This window comes from Anomaloglossus baeobatrachus, chromosome 6, assembly GCF_048569485.1.
Source record: "Anomaloglossus baeobatrachus isolate aAnoBae1 chromosome 6, aAnoBae1.hap1, whole genome shotgun sequence".
Lineage (NCBI taxonomy): Eukaryota > Metazoa > Chordata > Amphibia > Anura > Aromobatidae > Anomaloglossus > Anomaloglossus baeobatrachus.
The window spans coordinates 337045781-337066847 of record NC_134358.1 but is presented as its reverse complement, the minus strand read 5'-3'; positions in this window follow the sequence as shown (position 1 = coordinate 337066847).

Genomic DNA, 21067 nt, shown 5'->3' with positions numbered 1-21067 from the left:
AAGATACCATCCTACAAGCTGGGTCCTCGCTACATCGGGCCGTTTAAAGTCCTCAGCAAAATCAATGAGGTCTCCTACAAGCTCCAGCTCCCGGCCACGATGAGGATACCCAACTCCTTCCACGTCTCCCTGCTCAAGCCGGTTGTCCTTGGTCCCTTCTCCGCTGCTGCCAGTTCGGCTCCTCCTCCTATAGCCGATGACGACATCTATGCGGTAAGGGATATCGTGGCCATGAAGACCGTACGTGGTCGACAGTTCTTCCTGGTGGACTGGGAAGGGTATGGTCCTGAGGATAGGTCCTGGGAGCCCAGGGAGAACGTGGGCACTCCTCTGATCCGTGCCTTCATGTCCCGGTTGCGGGGAGGGGGGCGTGGGGGGGGGGGGGTACTGTCACGCTCCCCGGGTCCTCACCCCCGCTCCCCGGCTCACCTGCCACGCTCCCCGCTCTCCAGCCTCCGGTGCCCGTCCTTCCCAGGCCCCCTGGTGCCCGATTCCGGCGCCCGACGGCTTCCCAGGATCTGGCCGGCTCCCCTGCGTCCTCCTCTCAGCCTCCTTCCCTGGCTTCTGGCACCCGGGCGGCGCGCATGCGCATTAGGGCGCGCGCGCGGTCACTGACCCTTTCTTAAAGGGCCAGCGTCCATTAACAGGAAATGAGGTTGAACAGGTACAGGGTATAAAGGGGGTTAGTGTCCAAGGGGGCGGGGCCTGATCTTCGTGTTTTCCAAGCTAGGAGTCAGGTCTCCTTGTGTCGTCTTGCCATACTCACGTATCTCTCTTCTAGAGCTGATCCTGCCTCGCCAGCCGGGCCTGCTGAATCCCGAACCCCGCACGCTGTCCGTCTGCCATCTGACAGTCCGTACCATCTCGGATCCCTGCAGTGACCCGTCATCTCGCTCCAAAAGGTTCCGGACCCCACCTGACATCATCTCGGCTTCCGAACCTGAGCTACGTCACCCGGACTACCATCCGTGACTCCGTGGTCCCAGGGACTTCTTCGGTACCTTCACTTGCACGGACTGTTCTACTGCCCATACTGCTGCAGCTACCGGACTCCTTACCACCATCTTAGAGTTCGGCCCAGTGGATCCACCTCCTGGGTCTGCCCGACCGCCTGGCCCTGACACATGTCTTTGGCGCATTGATAATGTGCTGGCGGGATGGGCCTATACCTTTCTTTGATGGGTGGATGTATGCCTGTGGGGATATGGTGTTGAACCCCTTTAATCCTCCCGAAATCTAATGGGTGCTTGCTGAAAACTTGTTCATACTCCTGTACTACCCTGTATACCCCCTCTTTGTGATGCGTGGGTGTAGCTTCAGTGCCTACATGCAGTTCCTGGCACCACTCCTCTAACTGTTCGGGGGGTATATGATTATTGGCCGGGGGTGCTGAGGTAGGAGGGGCGGCTTTGTGAATGGTGTGAGGGTCTAGGGTAAGCAACTTGGCAAGGGTAGCATAACGGGGAAGCCTAACTTCCTCCTCTCCACAATTCAGCACTCTCACAGGCACTCTCCCCTTTTTGACGTCAACCAACCCTCTGGCCGCCATCACTGTGGGCCAGTGTTCAGAAGGCGTGGGTTCCACCATCACCGGGTAGTCGCGCCCCTGGGGGCCTACTGCTGCCCTACACCAAATCATCATCTCGCTTCTGGGTGGCACTACCAAGGGGGCCACATCCATCACCCTTACTCCACCAATCTCTCCACCCGTCGAATTCACTTGTTGCCGATATAGGAGGGCCCGTATCTCACACTGCACAGCCCTCTGTCAACCTCCTCCTGCTGTTGCGGCCAACTGCTGCAACAGACTCAGCACCTCACTCATACAATACTCCATCACATTGGTCCCTAGGATTACTTTTGGGTTATGGTCACTGGGTTCATTCATCACCACAATCATTCCTTGGTGCTTTAGCTCCGCACGTCCCACGGTCAGGGTCACTTGTTTATATCCCACTTGGGTTAGAGGGAGTCCATTGGCCGCGACAAGGGTCAGGCTATCATCAGAGGGGGCAAGTTCGTCAGTAACCCAATACTGCTGGTACAGTGTATATGGTACACTAGTTACCTGTGATCCTGTGTCCAATAGGGTCATGAGCAGGATGCCGTCCACTGCCAGAGGGATGATGGGGCGAACTCCGATGTACCGGTCTCGCCAGTCGGGGGGGCCATTGGTGTCTACTCCTGAGGATTGGCCCTTGGCCCTAGGAGTTGCTCGTTTAACGGGCATCGCCTAGAGTAGTGGCCAGGCTTGCTGCAACTGTAACAAATAGGAGGCCCATACTGCGAGTCATTCGTCCTTCTCCGCTGCATCCAGGGGACATCCCCTGGGCTGTCGGCGAGCTGGATCCTCCCTGGGGGCTTGATTCTCGTCGGAAGCTGGAGTGCGGCAAGGATCTTGGCTAGGTCTCCATCCATGCGGCGAACCTGGGCAGCTAGCTCCTCCATCATCCCGACGGGCGCTGAAGGGGCCGGGAGAGCCGGGGGAGGAGGTGCCACCGAGATGGGAGCAGTTTCTGCCGGCCATGGGGCTGCCTCAGGAGCGTCTGGCGTTGGGGCCTCCAGAGCCTTGATGGCCCGCTCCTTCAATACTGCAAAGTCCAGATTGGGGTGTTCCAGGGCACACAGCCGTAGCTGCTTGCGGTCTTCCGCAGACCCCAGCCCTTGCAAGAATTGCTCCACTAGCATCTTATTGCTGTCCGCATCGTTAATAGTGTCCACCCGCTTCAGCGTATGGAGGGCTGTTTGCAGGCGCAGGGCATAGTCTCTTATATTATCCACAGGCCGCTGTCGACACTGAGAAAACTGCATCCGCAATTCTGCTTCCGTGCGGGTCTCAAAAGCGATTTGGAGTTTCTCAAAAATGGTAGTCACTGAGGCCCAATCCACGTCAGTCCAGGTCTCCGTCTCCTGCTCAGCCGCACCGGTTAGCTGCCCTAGCACTCCCGCTGCCCGTTGCCTGTCAGTCAGGGGATATAAATCGAGGACCGGGCTAATCTTTTTCCGGAACACCTGCAAAGCATCAGGCGTCCCATCGTACTGCGGCAGCCAGGCAGCACCTGGCACATAGGGCAGGGAGAACGGCATTACCTGGGCGACCGCTGGACCCGCGGCCTCCCCCGCTCTTGCGGCCGGAGCACGGGCTACCCTGTTTCCATCTGCGGGCGCCACTGCGGCTGCGACCGCCACTCCTCCAACGGCTCCATCGGACGCAGACATCTTTTTCCCGTCCCCCTTGGTTCTTTCTAGCACTTCCCTCTTCAAGGGGTGGGTCTTCGCTTTCGCGCCTTCCCTGCTCGGGGAAGACGCTCGAGCGAGAAATCTTCGTGCCTAAAGATGGCGAAACTTCAAATTTTTCGGCCGGACGCCGCCGGCGGGGACTGCAAGGTGCACTTCTACCGGTAGGTAGATTGGTTCTATCCTGTTCGTAGATGCCAACTTGTCGTGGGAGGAGGGGCGAGCTCGCCACGCTCGGGTCCGGGGCTTCTGCTGCTGCTGCTCGGTGGCTCGAGTGGTGGGCCGGACCCTGGGACCCGAGCAGCGCTCCTCACCAATGAGTGAAAAGGGATGGTTTGTTTGGGGAGATAGTTCGTGACGCCACCCACTGGACGTGGTGATGATGGCACCACTGCTGCTGGTGACGGGGATCCCGGGAAGGATGGTAGGAAGCAGCTAGGATGTTGTCCCCTCCGTGGGTAGGGGTTGGTGGTCCCGGGGCCCAATGGTGATACGAGGAGGCTGGATGGCTTGGGTGCAGGGTTGCAGGGGCAGCGCGGCGCGGTGCCGGATGGCACTGTTGTAGTCACTCAGACAGAAAGTCACAAAGTCTCTGGTAAACCAAACGGCCGGATGGACGGGTCCTGCAGCTGGCTGCAGTGTTGTTGTGCTCTCCCCAGAAGGCTGATGGTGGCTGTCTTTCCCTGCACCTGTTGGAATGTTCTGACTCCTGTGGTTGCCCACCGATAGTCCGCTTCCCGGCGTATAGGTGCCGTAGGAGCCCGTTTTGCCTGCAGGCGCTGGCCCTTGGATCTCTAGCCTATGGCGGTGGCTTTATATCCTCATGGTGTGGACTGTTGCCTTTTGTCGGGTCTTGGTTGTTGGGAAACCCCTGGGGTTCCTGTCACACTCGGATTTGACTGTTGTCGGCGGCTCCAAGCCTTGTCGGGGTCCAATGGCCCTGCCTGTGTGCTTAGCTTCACTCCGCTCCCCGGTTCGGTACCGGCGGGCCAACGCCCGACCCCGGTCCTACGGCTCTGCAGAGATTCACTAACTCCTGCAGACGGCCACCACCGTCTGCCAACCTTGTCTGGTCTGGGCTCCGACCCAGACACTTGCAGTTTCTACCGCTCACACTTTCACCTCCAAAACGAATCTCTCCTCCACTCCTCCACTCCTGAACTGAACTAACTGCTTTTCCCGCCTCCAGGCCTGTGAACTCCTCGGTGGGTGGGGCCAACTGCCTGGCTCCGCCCCACCTGGTGTGGACATCAGACCCTGGAGGGACGTAACAAGGGTTTTTGTCTCACTGGTGTAACTGTCTAGGGAAGGTGGTGTGTATGGTGTTATGTCTGTGACTACCTACCTGGCTAGTCCAGGGCGTCACACTGTCACAGCCTGTAGTTCTGCCTGAAGCCAAATACCATAATATATAGCATACTGGTGGTGGCTTCATATCTTACAGAACTTAGATAATGGCCTGCTGCAACTAACACACAGTGTCAGTGTTCCAAAATTTTTAATAACACTCGGTGTCAGTGGCACTACTTCTGCCTCAATGCCACTACCTTCCTTTCAGCAACCTAGCATAATTTTGGGGGCTTCATATCTTACAGAACTTAGATAGTGGCTTGCTCTTATTAAAACACAGTCTCAGTGTTATCAAATTTTTATTAATACTCGGTGTCAGTGGCACTATTTCTGCCTCAATGCCAGTATATTCCTATCAGCAACCTAACATAATTTTGGGGGCTTCATATCTTACAGAACTTAGATAGTGGCTTGCTCTTTTTAAAACACAGTCTCAGTGTTACCAAATTTTTATTAATACTCGGTGTCAGTGGCACTATTTCTGCCTCAATGCCAGTACATTCCTATCAGCAATCTAACATAATTTTGGGGGCTTCATATCTTAGAGAACTTAGATAGTGGCTTGCTCTTATTAAAACACAGTCTCAGTGTTACCAAATTTGTATTAATATTCGGTGTCAGTAGCTCTACTTCTGCCTGAAGCAAAATATCTTCAGCACCAAACTGGCATCCTGGTGGTGGCGTCTTCCTATCTTACAGAACCTACATAGTGTCCTGCTCTTACTAAAACACAGTCTGAGTGCCAAAAACCAATACTAAAATAAAAGTGTTGTCAAACCCTGTTTTCTTTTGGGGCTGAAAGACATTCACAACATCTTTGTCGACTCCTCCAAGTGGTACTTTGTCCAATAAAGGTACCTTGCGGTTTTTAGACTTACAGGAACAGCTATCGTGGGAAACTATTAACACAAGTTTAACAACCCGGCATCAGTGTTGTTCCACTGCCTGTAGAAAAGGTCACGTTACAGTATTCACCTTCAAATAATCAAACCCAAAAAAAGGGAAAAAGAGGGCCGTGGACGAGGTGGTAGTAACAGTGGTGGTCACCCAATCAGTGTGATCGAGCCAAAGAAAAAGGTTCCTGCTTTATCTACCTCTGTCTTCCTATCCTAATTTTCTTGTCCACTTGGGAAAGCACTCTTGCGCCCTTAACAGTGTGAACAGGTCACGAGTTGGCTAGCAGAAAATGCCTCCAGTTACTTGTCGAGTAGCAAATCCCAAGGGTCCACACAGACAGACTTGAGTAGCCCAGAGGCTGGCCCATCGAATCCTCAGTCTGGTACTCTTTCCTCACAACATCAGTATTATAAGGAAACATATGACACCAAAGCACGTTACTCTGAGGAACTGTTTACAGGACCCTTTAACCTTTCTTGCCTCTCACCGCGCAACACTTCCAACGCAGGTGAGGCTGTGGTGTGCAGTGATGCACAGATCTTTGAGCACCCAAGGCCAGAAGAAAGCCATGTTGTTGGCCGTGACATGCTGGGCAATCAGGTGGAAGTGTTGGAGATTGATGAGACACAGTTGCCCTCAGGTCAGCCTGAAACCTCCATTCCCAAAGATATTGACCTTCAGAAATTTGAAGACGACCTGGTCGATGATGAGGTGACTGATCCAACATGGACGGGTGACATGGATTGCAAGAGCAGCAGTGCAGAGGAGTATGTGCTATAGACCGCAAAAAGGCATTGCACGATTGATAGCCCTTGAGATGTTGCCGTATCGGCTTGTGGGAACAGAGGCTTTCCGCGACCTTTTGGCGGTGTTAGAACATCGGTGCTCTGTGCCTAGCCGACACTATTTTTCTCAATGTGCCGTCCCCGCGCTCCACAATCACGTGTGCCTAAACACTAATCAGGCTCTCACCAACGCCATATATAACAGGGAAGGTCCACTTAACCACAGACATGTGGACAAGCGGAAGTGGAGAGGGATGCTATATCTCATTGACGGCACACTGGGTGAACCTGGTGGTGGCTGGTACAGAGTCTGAGATGGCAACATCCCATATAGTTCCCACACCCAGAACAGCGGGGACCACTTCAATCACAGCTTCAGTAGCCTCCTACACAGCAACAACTCCCCCTCTTCATCTGGCTCCTGTGCATCCTCCTCAACATCCACCGGTGTCCAACCGTTGATATCATTCCCCAGCTGGGATCTCTGCAGCACTGCCTCGGCTAAGCGGCAACACGTTCTATTGAAGCTCATCTGTATCAGTGACAAATCGCACACGGCACCTGAGTTTTTGAAAGCAATAACTGAGCAGCTAGATGAGTGGCTTGTGCCTTTGAATCTCTAGCCAGGGATGGTAGTGTGCGATAATGGTCATATTCTGGTGGCGGCTTTAAAGCTTGGAAAGCTTGTACACGTTCCTTGTATGGCCCACGTTGTAAATTTAGTAGTTCAGCACTTTCTGAAGAAATACCCTGGGATACCAGACCTACTTACCAACGTACGACGTATTAGCGCCCATTTCTGCAAGTCATCTCCCTCTTTTGCTGGCCTGGCAGTGCTGCAGCAGCGTTTACACTTGCCTCGTCACAGACTAATATGTGACCTCCCTACGAGATGGAATTCAACCTATCATATGTTGGCCAGGATCCATGAGCAGCAGAGGGCAGAGCTGGAACATGCCCGTCAGACGCAGCTGCCAGACATAAGTACTGCCGAGTGGGTGTGGATTGCAGACATTTGTCAGGTCTTGGAGAATTTTTACTACTGTACCAATATTGTGAACAATGATGATGCTGTTGTCTGCATTACCATTCCACTGATTTGTTTATTGAAACACTCTCTGGATGGTCTGACTGACCGAAGTGTTCATGCACCCGAGTTGTCTGTGAATCCAGACTTCACAGTGGTTGCTAGTAATCCACACAACCTCAGCCAACAAACCCAGGCCAGCATTGCTCAGCATCAGGAGGATGAGGATGAGGAGGATGATGAAGAACAGGAATGCTTTGAAGTTGACAACCCAAGCTTCATGGCTGTCCAGCATGGATGGCCCTGAGGAGGAGCAGGGGGAGGAGAGAGAGACTGAGGAGGAGAGGAGGTTTAGGGAGACAGACTGTATTCTTAGCAGTGACACACAAAGGTTTCCATTTCGGAGTCTGGGACACATGACACAGTTCATGTCACACTACCTTTCTCATGACTGTTGGCTAGTCCACATTTTGGCAGACAACAAATACTGGTTATGTATCTTCCTTGACCCACGCTACAAAGACAAATTTGCTTTGCTACTTGTCGAGGCAAACTATGACAAGGAGGGAACAGTTAAGTAAGATGGTGAGGGACTATGTAGGTGACCGTATCAGCGTGCTTTCAGAGTCTACTGTTCCCTTTAACTATTGGGTTTCCAAGCTCAACACTTGGCCAGACCTCGCCTTATACGCTTTCGAAGTGCTAGCTTGCCCTGCTGTGAGTGTGTTGTCTGAGCGTGTTTTCAGCTCAGCGGGTTCAATAATAACATCCAATATCCAAGGAAAGTGCAGACAGTTTGATGATGATCAAAATGAACCCTAGATGGATTGCCCCTGAGTATCTCAGACCGCCTGTTAACAAGACCCATTAATAAGTGTAGCCCCAAAATTTGTATTTCTTAAGTTCAAATAAGTTTCATTGTTTCTCATGCAAGACTATTTTGTCATCTATCATCTAATGACACCGCATGACTAATCTAACTTGTTATGCTGCTGCGATGTAATTGTTTGGCCCAATCACCCAGGGCAATATTTTTCAAGCCTTTGTACATTATGCACTGACACAATCACTGTCGAGGCTACACTGTCTAGAACAATTGGTCAGGCAGTCTCTATTTGTGTTCTTTATTGATGCTGTACTCCCCGGTGTGTTACACATGGCCCCGCTGTGGAATCAAAATTTATTAAACTCCTTGGCATATTATGCCCTGTTGCTTATCCTACCAATTGTTTAAAAAGGAGCTGTTGAGAGCTATTGAGAGTACCTTCTGATGCTGTGCTCCATGGTGTCTGAACCATTATTCCGTGGGGTAACTGAATTTATTAAACTCCTTGGCATGTTATGCCTTTTTTGCAAAACCTACCAATTTTTTAAAAAAGAGCTGTTGAGAGATATTGGGAGTACCTTCAGATACTGTGTTCCATGGTGTCTGAACCATTATCCCCTGGTGGAACTGAATTTATTAAACTCCTTGACATGTTTTGCCCTGTTACAAATCCTACCAATTTTTTTAAAAAAAAAGCTGTTGGGAGCTGTTAGGAGTACCCTGTGATGCTGTGCTACATGGTGTTTAAACTATTCCCTCCCAGGGAAACTGAATTTATTAAACTCCTTGGCATGTTATGCCCTGTTGCTTATTCTACCAATTTTTTTAAAAAAAAAACTGTTGAGAGCTATTGGGAGTACCTTCTGATGCTGTGCTACATGGTGTTTGAACCATTTCCCTCTGGGAAAACTAAATTTTTTAAATCCTCGGTGTTAGCTAGTGGAATAAAGCCTGAGTTAGGCTGGAATCACACTAGCGAGTGTAAAATTGGTCCGATTCTCATGCCAGAAAGTATGACGATCTCTTCTCATATTTCATCAGTGTGCTGTCAGTATGCTGTCAGTGTGCAATCAGTTTTTTTCCTCAGCAGCTGCTACTCATGTACTGTCATGTACAGGAGCATTTACAGTGTTCTCTGCTACATGATAGAAATGTATTGAGAAAAACGGATGTCACTAGGATGGTCCATGTGCCGTCCGTGTGATATCCATTTTTTTTCACACACCCATAGACTTGCATTGAAGAGATTCACGAGAGAAACTCACCAAAACGCAGCATGCTGCGATTTTTTTTCTCAGTCCGATTTGGACTGAGAAAAAAATAGATCTGAGCTGACTCATTGCTTAACATTGGTCCTAGTGCAATGCGAGATTTTCTCACATTGCACTCGTGCAAGTTAATCGCAAGTGTGACTCCAGCCTTACAGAGTGAAACAACTACCACTTCCACGGTGCTGCAAGCTTCACAAACTGCTGTGTAGGAAGCAGGCGATGATGCCTTCTGCTCCCAACCTGCTTTTGGTCAGATGCCATCATCATCAAGACATCCGCTTCGATGTCCCAGCATGGCGTTCATTTATCCATAAAACATACATTACAGAATCATTTGAATAGAATTTGAATATAGGGCCACTGGAGCCAGTGGTGTTGGTGGAGGAGGAGGAGGAGGAGGAAGGCAAGGCCAACACCCAAATGGCCACATTGGCAATAGCACTGTTAAGTGTTATGGAGTACATATTCCAACTTTCACACTAATGATATAGGGGATGCAGAAAACTACAAATGACTGCCATCCCTCCCCAATGTATGTTACAGGGCCCACCTGAGAGACCTAAGAAGTCTGAGATTTGAGGACAGCCAGTGGCCCTTTCTACATTTGAGTAGAGGGCCACTGGAGCCAGTGGTGCTGGTAGAGGAGGAGGAGGGTAAGGTCAACATCCCTACGGGCACATTGTCGCTGACCTTTTAAAGTGCTGTCAAATATGTCCCAAAAAAGGAGTTGCGAGACAGACACTAATATAATGTATAAGTTACAGTCCTTTCTAATCGAAAAAGAAGGAAAAATGTAAAAAAACGAAACGTGTGAACATATGCTAAATTGTTTTTTTTGGGAGGTCGGGGCTTCATTTGATGTTTTATTACAGTGATTAGGCACTAGAAACTGTTTCTTAGCAATCTCCCCTCTTTTACTTTGGTTTGAGAGCTGTTCTGGCGACTACGTAAATGCCGCATGCTGCTCTGACCACGATATTCAAAGAAACCAGAAATCCAGTGAGGCACCTTCTACAGGCTGTGCCCATACTGTTTCTGCCTTTTCCCATAGATTTCAGCCTTTCCTTCATTCACCACAGGTCACCGTTAGGTCCAACATAAAATTATTCTGGTTTCCCTCAGACTTACATTAGGGGTCGAATATTCGCAAATACTCGAATAGCAGCGACGGATTCGCTGTATATTCGTCGAATCGAATTATAGGGTATTCGATCATCCCTAGTTATTATCAAAGCTATATTGTACAGCAACATACAATATAACTTATATTATTTATTTATGACATACAACAAAAATGCATGAAAAAAATCAAACGGCACTAATAAGCATTATCATGGATGACGTATATCATAGTGCAATTCATAATAAATAAATAATTACAGCCCAAGATCCTGTAAATAATGCCTAGTGCTTAGCATAGCAATTGCATAATCCCAGATAAAGTGCCAAATGTATATAAAAATCTAACACATATTGATAGCAGCCATACAGTAAAAGTAAATCAAGCCATACCACATATATTTACTTACCAACCCCTCACACCACTTTAATGACCGTTTCGCCACCGCTTCGTCAGGGAGTGATGTGGAGGGGTTTGCAAGCAGACTATATACCTGTTTTGGCAGCTGTATTTAATAAAAAATTGTGGAGACACCCTGTTACCGGAAGTCCGCCCATGTATACCAAGGGCGACAATATCATAGTTGATAAAGCAGGGAAGAACACAAATCACAGAGCACGGCACGCGCGCTGCGTCGTACAGTGTCTACGGCCGCCATGTTGGAAAAGGTATCCGGTTAAAGGCATGTATGGTATAATCCTGTAGAGATTCAATAATCCATATACACTGATCCCACTCAATAACAATGCAATGCAGCATAAAATAGATGGCACAATATCAATATGTATATTAAAATGTCCCACATGATCTCAGTATATACACCGTGTGCAGAATTATTAGGCATGTTGTATTTTACAGGATTTTTTTATTATTGATCAACAACTATGTTCTCAATCAACCCAAAAGACTAATGCGGGCGTCACACGATACGATCTATCGTGCGATTGCACGAGCGATCATACCCACCCCCGTCAATTGTGCGTCATGGGCAATTAGTTGCCCGTGGCGAACAAAGTCGTTAAACCCCCGTCACACGCACTTACCTGCTGAACGACCTCGCTGTGGGCGGCGAACATCCACTTCCTGAAGGGGGTGGGACGTTTGGCGTCACAGCGACGTCACACAGCGGCCGGCCAATAGAAGCAGAGGAGCAGAGATGAGCAGGACGTAAACATCCCGCCCACCTGCTTCCTTCCGCATAGCCAGCAGGATGCAGGTAAGCTGTGTTCATCGTTCCCGGGAAGTCACACGGAGCGATGTGTGCTAACCCGGGTACAATGAACAACCGGCACAGAGAAGAAGAAACGACTTTTTGAAAATGAGCGACGTGTCAACGAGCAACGATAAGGTGAGTATTTTTGCTCGCTCACCGTCGCTCGTAGCTGTCACACGCTACGATATATCAAATGATGCCTGATGTGCGTCACTTACGTGACCCCGCCGACATATTGCACGATATATCGTCTCGTGTGATGCCCGCATCATAAATATCAAAGCTTAATATTTTTGGAAATTGGAGTGGGGTTTTTTTTAGATTTGGCTATCTTAGGAGGATATCTGTTTGTGCAGGTAACTATTACTGTGCAGAATTATTAGGCAACTTAATAAAAACTAAATACATTCCCATCTCACTTGTTTATTTTCACCAGGTAAACCAATATAACTGCACAAAAATTAGAAATAAACATTTCTGACATGCAAAAACAAAACCTAAAAAAATTAGTGACCAATATAGCCACCTTTTTTTATGACGACACTAAACAGCCTACCATCTATAGATTCTGTCAGTTGCTTGATCTGTTTACGATCAACATTGCCTGCAGCAGCCACCACAGCCTCCCAGACACTGCTCCGAGAGGTGTACTGTTTTCCCTCCCTGGGGATCTCATATTTGTTGAGGAACCACAGGTTCTCTATGGGGTTTAGATCAGGTGAACAAGGGGGCCATGTCATTATTTTTTCATCTTTTAGACCTCTACTGGCCAGCCACACTGTGGAGTAGTTGGATGCATGTGATGGAGCATTGTCCTGCATGAAAATCATGTTTTTCTTGAACGATACCAACTTCATCCTGTACAACTGCTTGAAGAAGTTGTCTTCCAGAAACTGGCAGTAGTTCTGGGAATTGAGCTTCATAACATTCTCAACCCGAAAAGGTCCCAAAAGTTCATCTTTAATGATACCAGCCCATACGAGTACCACACCTTCACCTTGCTGGCGTCTGAGTCAGAGTGGAGCTCTCTGCCCTTTACTGATCAAGCCTCTGGCCCATCCATCTGGCCCCTCAAGAGTCACTCTCATTTCATCAGTCCATAAAACCTTTGAAAAATCAATCTTAAGATATTTCTTGGCCCAGTCTTGACATTTTATCTTATGTTTCTTGTTCAACGGTGGTCATTTTTCAGCCTTCCTTACCTTGGCCATGTCCCTTGTGCTTTTTGATACTCAAGTAACGTTGCAGCTCTGAAATATGGCCAAACTGGTGGCAAATGGCATCTTGGCAGCTTTACGCTTGATTTTCCTCAATTCATGGGCAGTTATTTTGTGCCTTTTTTGCCCAACATACTTCTTGCGACTCTGTTGGCTATTTGCCATGAAACGCTTGATTGTCCGGTGATCACGCTTCAAAAGTTTGACAATTTCAAGATTGCTGCATCCCTCTGCAAGACATCTCCCGATTTTGGACTTTTCAGAGCCCGTCAAATCTCTCTTCTGACCCATTTTGCCAAGGAAGCTGCCTAATAATTAAACACACCTTATATTGGGTGTTGATGTCATTACACCACAACTAGAGTTGAGCGCGGTTCGCGGTTCGTGGTTCTCCAGTTCGCGGTTCGAGTGATTTTAGGGGCTGTTCTAGATCGAACTAGAACTCGAGCTTTTTGCTAAAGCTCGATAGTTCTAGTTACGTTCGAGAACGGTTCTAGTAGCAAAAAGCCAAGCTAATTACTAGCTGGCTTTCCGCTGTAATAGTGTAAGTCACTCTGTGACTCACACTATTATGAAATTTCAGCGTATAGTGTACGGGGACAGCGCATTCAGATCACTGCTGCTGGGATAATGGCGATCGCCATTTTTTTTTTTTTTCCTTATCTTCCTACCCTAAGCGCGCGCGTGTAGTGGGGCGGGCCAGCATGTCAGCCAATCCCAGACACACACACAGCTAAGTGGACTTTTAGCCAGAGAAGCAACGGCATGTGTGATAGGATGTCCATGTCACATGTCCCTGCATTATAAAAACGGGTATCTGCCCGTCCAGACGCCATTATCTCTTCTGCATCTGTGTGTCAGTCACCGCTGGCGTAGCTCCTGTCTCCGATACTGCTGTGTGCGCTCTACACAGAGCGCTATACAGAATAGGGAGAGAAGTTTCTATTAGCCCTTGTAAAGGCTAATAACAGCAGGCTCAGAGCCATAGGTGAAAGTCAGGTCCGTGGAAACAGATTTTAACAGCTACAGATAACAGCGTCTGTGTAGCTAAGGTCAGGGAGTTCCTCGCTGCTTTTCCCCATTAGGAGGGATAGAAAGTGAGACTTCCTTTCCTGTACACTGACCCACAACCCTGCCACTGTACCCTCCTGCCCTTTGCACACTCAAGCTCATTGTTACTAAGCCATTATACTAGCAAACACTGAGGAAACTTAGTGGCATCCAAAAAGTGGCTGTTGGACTTCCATTAGTGTCCCACTAGTGCAAATCTATTTGCAGCACCTCTACATTGCACACTCAAACTCATTGTTACTAAGCCATTATACTAGCAATCACTGAGTAAACTTAGTGGCATCCTAAAAGTGGCTGTTGGACTTCCATTAGTGTCCCACTAGTGCAAATCTATTCGCAGCACCTCTGCATTGCACACTCAAACTCATTGTTACTAAGAAATTATACTAGCAAACCCTGAGTAAACTTAGTGGCATCCTAAAAGTGGCTGTTGGACTTACAGTAGTGTCCCACTTGTGCAAATCTATTTGCAGCACCTCTGCATTGCACACTCAAACTCATTGTTACTAAGCCATTATACTAGCAAACACTGAGTAAACTTAGTGGCATCCTAAAAGTGGCTGTTGGACTTCCATTATTGTCCCACTGGTGCAAAGCTATTTGCAGCACCACTGCATTGCACACTCAAACTCATTGTTACTAAGCCATTATACTAGCAAACACTGAGTAAACTTAGTGGCATCCTAATAGTGGCTGTTGGACTTCCATTAGTGTCCCACTAGTGCAAATCTATTTGCAGCACCTCTGCATTGCACACTCAAACTCATTGTTACTAAGCCATTATACTAGCAAACACTGAGTAAACTTAGTGGCATCCTAAAAGTGGCTGTTGGACTTCCATTATTGTCCCACTGATGCAAAGCTATTTGCAGCACCACTGCATTGCACACTCAAGCTCATTGTTACTAAGCCATTATACTAGCAAACTATGCTGCCAGTTTAAGGGTCGTAGTTGCATTGTCAGGGATAGTTATTGTTGTTTATTCTGCTGTTAATAAAGATAGACCACCTCTGCAATCTACACCACCTCTCAATTTTTACTACCACATTTTAAGTGCACAATCTTGTCGCAATCAAAATAAGTGGCAAAATGACAGATGCTGGTGGAAAGGGGAAGAGGCGTGTTGGAAAAGAAAAAAAGGGTTTGTCCATGGGGAAGGTGGCAAAGCTCCATTACCATCTGCTGAAGATAGACCATCTTCCAGCAAAAGTAAGATGTCTACTACTTACCGTGGACAATCTGATGTGCTCCCTTTTTTACGGACACGAACAACTGGAACAAAGGTAGATGATGGCCAAAAAAAGAAAATGCTTGAATGGATCTCAAGTGGTCCAACAAGTGCCCTCTCCGCCACCCCAACTAGCGCATCCAAAAAACACCAGTCCTCTGAGTTGTCATCCCAATCACACTTGCTTTCTCCCAGCTCTGAAGTCTCCATCCGCCCTGCACAGTATGGTAGAACTGAGATGGCTGAGTCTGCAGAGCTGTTCAGTCACACTATAGCCTGGGAATCAGAGGTATACTCCCAAGCTACAGTGAGTACAGACCAGGAAATGGTCTGCAGTGATGCCCAGAACCTTTGTGACTCAGATTCAGGACGTGATGAACATGTTTCTGAGCATAATGTTGTCCCTTATTCACAAACTGAAACACCTGTTGTAATAGACAATGAGGAACATACTGATGACGATGAGACGCAGATACTAGATTGGGATGACAACTTAAATATTCGGTCAGAGCAAGAAGAGGCTCGGTCTGAGGGTGAGGGGAGTGCAAACACAACAATTGATGAGGAAGTTCTAGATCCCACGATGTACTGTTAACCCACAGTCAGGCACTCGCGGAGGTCAACAGAGGCAGTGGAGGAGGATGCAACTGACGACGAAGTTACCTTGCGCCTTCCTGGACAGAGTCGGAGTACTGGTAGCACTTCTACAACTGCATCCTCAGCCACCACTGTGCCTCTGGGCACTAGTCGGGGTGGATCAGCAGCTCGCATGCCCTCTAAGCCTTGCCTAGCCTGGTCCTTTTTTGACATAGCAAAAGATCGCCCAAATTATGTGATCTGTAAAATTTGTCGTGATTCTGTTAGTAGAGGGCAAAACCTCAGCAGTTTGACAATACTTCCATGAATCGTCACATAAATAAATATCATATGTCCCAGTGGGAAGCTCACCGTGCTACAATGCGGCCTAGCGGAGCGAACCATCCACCGCCTGTCCCTTCCAGTGCATCCGCGCGCTCTTCATCTTCTAGGACTGTGGGGACAGCTGTCACACCTGGTTTCCCATGCACAACTTCCACCACTGTAACCGCAACAGGCAGTTTGCTTGGTAGGTCGTCAGTTGGTTTGGAAGGGGAAACAAGTGCGTGTGTACAGCTCTCTCAGACATCGATAGCACCAACGTTGGATGAAGGCAAAATCATGTCTACGCCTGCACTTTCCTCACAAACCTGCATTTTTCCAGGGACACCCTACTCAACACTGTCTACACACAGCAGCCAGATCTCTGTCCCTCAGATGTGGACAAATAAAAGGCCATTTCCTGCGACCCATGACAAAGCTAAGAGGTTGACTTTATCCCTCTGTAAGCTCTTGGCTACCGAAATGCTGCGTTTCCGCCTGGTGGACACACAGGATTTTAGAGGCCTTATGTCTGTCGCTGTGCCCCAGTACCAGATGCCCAGTCGCCACTACTTCTCTAAGAAAGGTGTGCCTGCGCTACACCAGCATGCTGCACACAACATCACCGCTTCCTTGAGAAACTCTGTGTGTGAACGGGTGCATTTCACCACCGATACTTGGACCAGTAAGCATGGACAGGGGCGTTACATGTCGCTGACTGGGCACTGGGTAACTATGGTGATAGATGGTGAAGGGTCTGCTGCACAAGTCTTGCCGTCCCAACGACTTGTGTGTCAATCCTCTGTCTGTCCAAGTTCCGCCACTGCTTCTGCCTCCTCCACCTTGTCTTGGTCCTCCACCTCCGCCCCAAGCCTACCTGGTCAGGCCACCAGCGTTCTAACTGCGCAGAAGGAATCACGCACCCCTCATTACTATGCTGGCAGCAGAGCGCAATGGCATCAGGCGGTCTTTAGCTTGAAATGTCTTGGAAATAAGAGTCACACAGCGGCTGAGTTGTGGGCAGCTCTAAAGACTGAGTTTAATAAATGGTTGTCTCCACTCAACCTGCAGCCTGGTAAGGCCATGTGCGACAATGCTGCAAACCTGGGTGCGGCCCTTTGCCTGGGCAAGGTGACACACGTGCCTTGTATGGCTCACGTGTTGAACCTTGTTGTCCAGCAATTTTTAACACACTATCCCGGCCTAGATGGCCTTCTGAACAGGGCACGAAAACTGTCTGCTCACTTCCGCCGTTCAACCACCGCTGCTGAGCGACTTGCATCGCTCCAGAAGTCTTTTGGCCTGCCGGTTCATCGCCTGAAATGCGATGTGCCAACACGCTGGAATTCGACTCTCCACATGTTACAGCGACTGTGGCAGCAACGTCGAGCCCTGGTGCAATACGTCATGACGTATAGCCTGGGCCAACGAGATGCAGAGGTGGGGCAGATCACCCTGATGGAGTGGTCTCAGATCAAGGACCTATGCACCCTTCTGCACAGTTTCGACATGGCGACGAATATGTTTAGCGCTGACAATGCCATTATCAGCATGACAATTCCAGTCATTTACATACTAGAGCACACGCTAAACACTATTCGGAGTCAGGGGGTGGGACAACAGGAAGGGGTTCATCATCTCCAACGCGGCAGGCATGGAACCATGGGGGACAGGGATCAACAAGGGTGCATAGTAGCAGGCGAAAAGTTGAGGAAGGTGCAGGAGAACATGAAGAAATGGAGGACGAACTGTCCATGGACATGGAAGACTCAGCGGATGAGGGAGACCTTGGTCAAATTTCTGTTGAAAGAGGTAGGGGGGAGATGTCAGAGGAAGAAAGAATGGTTAGCACCTCTATGCCACAAACACAGCGTGGACTTGGTCCGCATGGCTGCGCAAGACACATGAGCGCCTTCTTGCTGCACTACCTCCAACATGACCCTCGTATTGTCAAAATTAGAAGTGATGATTGTGGAGACACGGGGCTCAGTGGGTGCTCTCGTCCACTAAAACCCGCCGCCTTTAGAAAGACAGCGTGGCTCAGGGCTCATCCCAACTGAACGCCGACCTCCTTAACCGTGGGCGTAACACTACTCAGACAACACAGGGTGAGGGAACCACAATAATTAGACTTTATTGGATCCCCAAACAATTAACGGCACATAACACATAACCAGCAAAACACACAAATGTAACAGGCAACAGAGTCTCACCCTTCCGCTGGCTCACCAGGGATTTAGAATGTCCATGCCTCAGAGGTTCCAGGGCTATTTACTCCAATCCAGCAGCACCCCGCTTTTGGCGGGCACCCACCGAGAAAGGAATAATGCCAGATTTAGGAAGCTATGTGAGGTCTGCAAAGTCTGTAACAGGTGACTGAACTGTCCCAACCTGAGTGTCCTCCTTAGGTAGTCCTGGTATGATGTTATAATCCTGGCAGCCGGAGTCGAAATCCCTAGGCTGTGGATATGATCTCCAACCGGAACCGGAGCCCTTAGATTGAAGCCATAAGATATCCTGATCCTCTAGTCAGCTCCTGAGAACTTAGACTGGATCCATCAGCATCCATCAACCACCTGGTGGCTTAAAGAAGTCCCTTTTATAGCCACAGCCTTCCACTTAGATGCACTGCGTCCTCATCAATTGGTTGGACAAGATCGCCTCTCCCATTGGATGAATCTCAAGCTGCATAGACAATGTTCATCCAAAGGATGTCTACAGAAAGACTGAGGGTATACATGTAGTCTGGAAGTCACAGACTAGATAATGGCTACTAAGGTAATTTACATTAGATTAGCAATACACAACTACATTACAATGAATGCTCAGAGGGGCCTGGCAGACACAATGGTTTAGCAAACATGAGTTAACAAAAACTTCAATACTAAACTCCCAAGAGTCTTGTAGAAACAATGAGGGCTTATCCCCCATCTATACACACAGAAGAACAATAGTCTGGCTGAATTTTAAGAAACTTTAACCCATGAGAGGCATTGGGTGTCCATGTCGTCACAATGATGACTACTGGCTTGCCACACTATTAGATCCCCGGTACAAGTCCAAATTTTGTGACATAATTCCAGCCATAGAAAGGGACGCACGTATGCAGGAGTATCAGCAAAAGCTGTTACTCGATCTTAGCTCGGCTTTTCCACCAAACAACCATGGTGCAGGGAGTGAATCTCCCAGTTGTAACTTGACAAACATGGAACGGTCTTGTCATCAACAGTCTAACCGTACCAGCAGCACCGTATATGGTGCTGGTAACAGCAATTTTATTGAATCATTTCATAATTTTTTAGACCATCCTTTGCAAGGCCAACAGAGACAAGAAAAAAAAACAAAAAGCCAGCACTAAATGTGCACTTCAGCACTAACAATTCCAAACTGTACTTATTATAAAAATTTTGAGATTTTTGGCAAAAAATTGCAATTTCTTGAGCTGCCTCGCCACGTCACGGCAAATCTCATTTGAGGCAGTCCTACACTAAAATATTTTTATAAAATGTGCCAAACGGCCTCGCATGTGAACAATAGAACTGCTCTTAGCAGCACTCACCTGGTCTATTTCAATCCCGTACCCATGACTGAGTCATGGCTGTGGGCGGGACAGGTCCAAGCAAATGCTGCATGAAGTAAATAGCCTGTGGACAAAGCCTGATGACTTAATGTGAACAGTCACCAACCGCCAAAATCTAGACAGATGGAATACATCCCAAATTGGGGTGCATAGCAAGGTGGAGGTCAACCACCGACCAATTCAATGAAGAAAAAACAAAAAGCCAGCACTAAATGTGCACTTCAGCACTAACAATTCCAAACTGTACTTATTATAAAAAATGTTGAGATTTTTGGCAAAAAATTGCAATTTCTTGAGCTGCCTCGCCACGTCACGGCAAATCTCATTTGAGGCAGTCCTACACTAAAATATTTTTATAAAATGTGCCATACGGCCTCACATGTGAATAGTAGAACTGCTCTTAGCAGCACTCACCTGGTCTATTTCAATCCCGTACCCATGACTGAGTCATGGCTGTGGGCGGGACAGGTCCAAGCAAATGCTGCATGAAGTAAATAGCCTGTGGACAAAGCCTGATGACTTAATGTGAACAGTCAACAACCGCCAAAATCTAGACAGATGGAATACATCCCAAATTGGGGTGCATAGCAAGGTGGAGGTCAACCACCGACCAATTCAATGAAGAAAAAACAAAAAGACAGCACTAAATGTGCACTTCAGCACTAACAATTCCAAACTAATTTTTTAGACCATCCCTTGCAAGGCCAACAGAGACAAGAAGTCTGACACATAGTCAACGGCTGCAGAGGATGATAAAGGAGTATCTCCAAATGAACATCGATGCCATGACTTTGCAACTGGAGCTTTGCTCATTTTGGGCTTCAAATCTTGAAAAATGGCCTGAGCTCGCCACTTAGACCTTGGAGATCTTGTCGTGTCGAGCTGCCAGCGTTGATTCTGAACGTGTCTTCAGTGCTGCTGATTGTGTGCTGACAGATAAGCGCACGCGTCTGTCCAGTGCCAATGTGGACAGACTAACGTTCATCAAAATGAACAAGTCATGGATCCACAAGGAATTTACTACCCCTGTGTCATCCTGGGGAGAGTAAATGCTTGTGGATTTTGAATGTGCTTGATGTAAATCTACCTGTGAAGTGTACAACTGGGGCACAAGTGCTGCCACTGAAGGGGTGGGTGTGTGTGTGGCCCAATTTTTGGAAAAAAGAGAGACTCCGCTTGGAGTAACCCTTGCTTGCTGTGTTTTTTAAAAGGAGCCAAGATGAACAAGTCATGGTTCAGCAAAGACTTTGCTACCTACCCCGGGGTCATCCTGGGGACGGTTAAGTATGGCGTATTTTTGAATGTGCTTGATGCAAATCTAGCTGTGAAGTGTACAACTGGGGCACA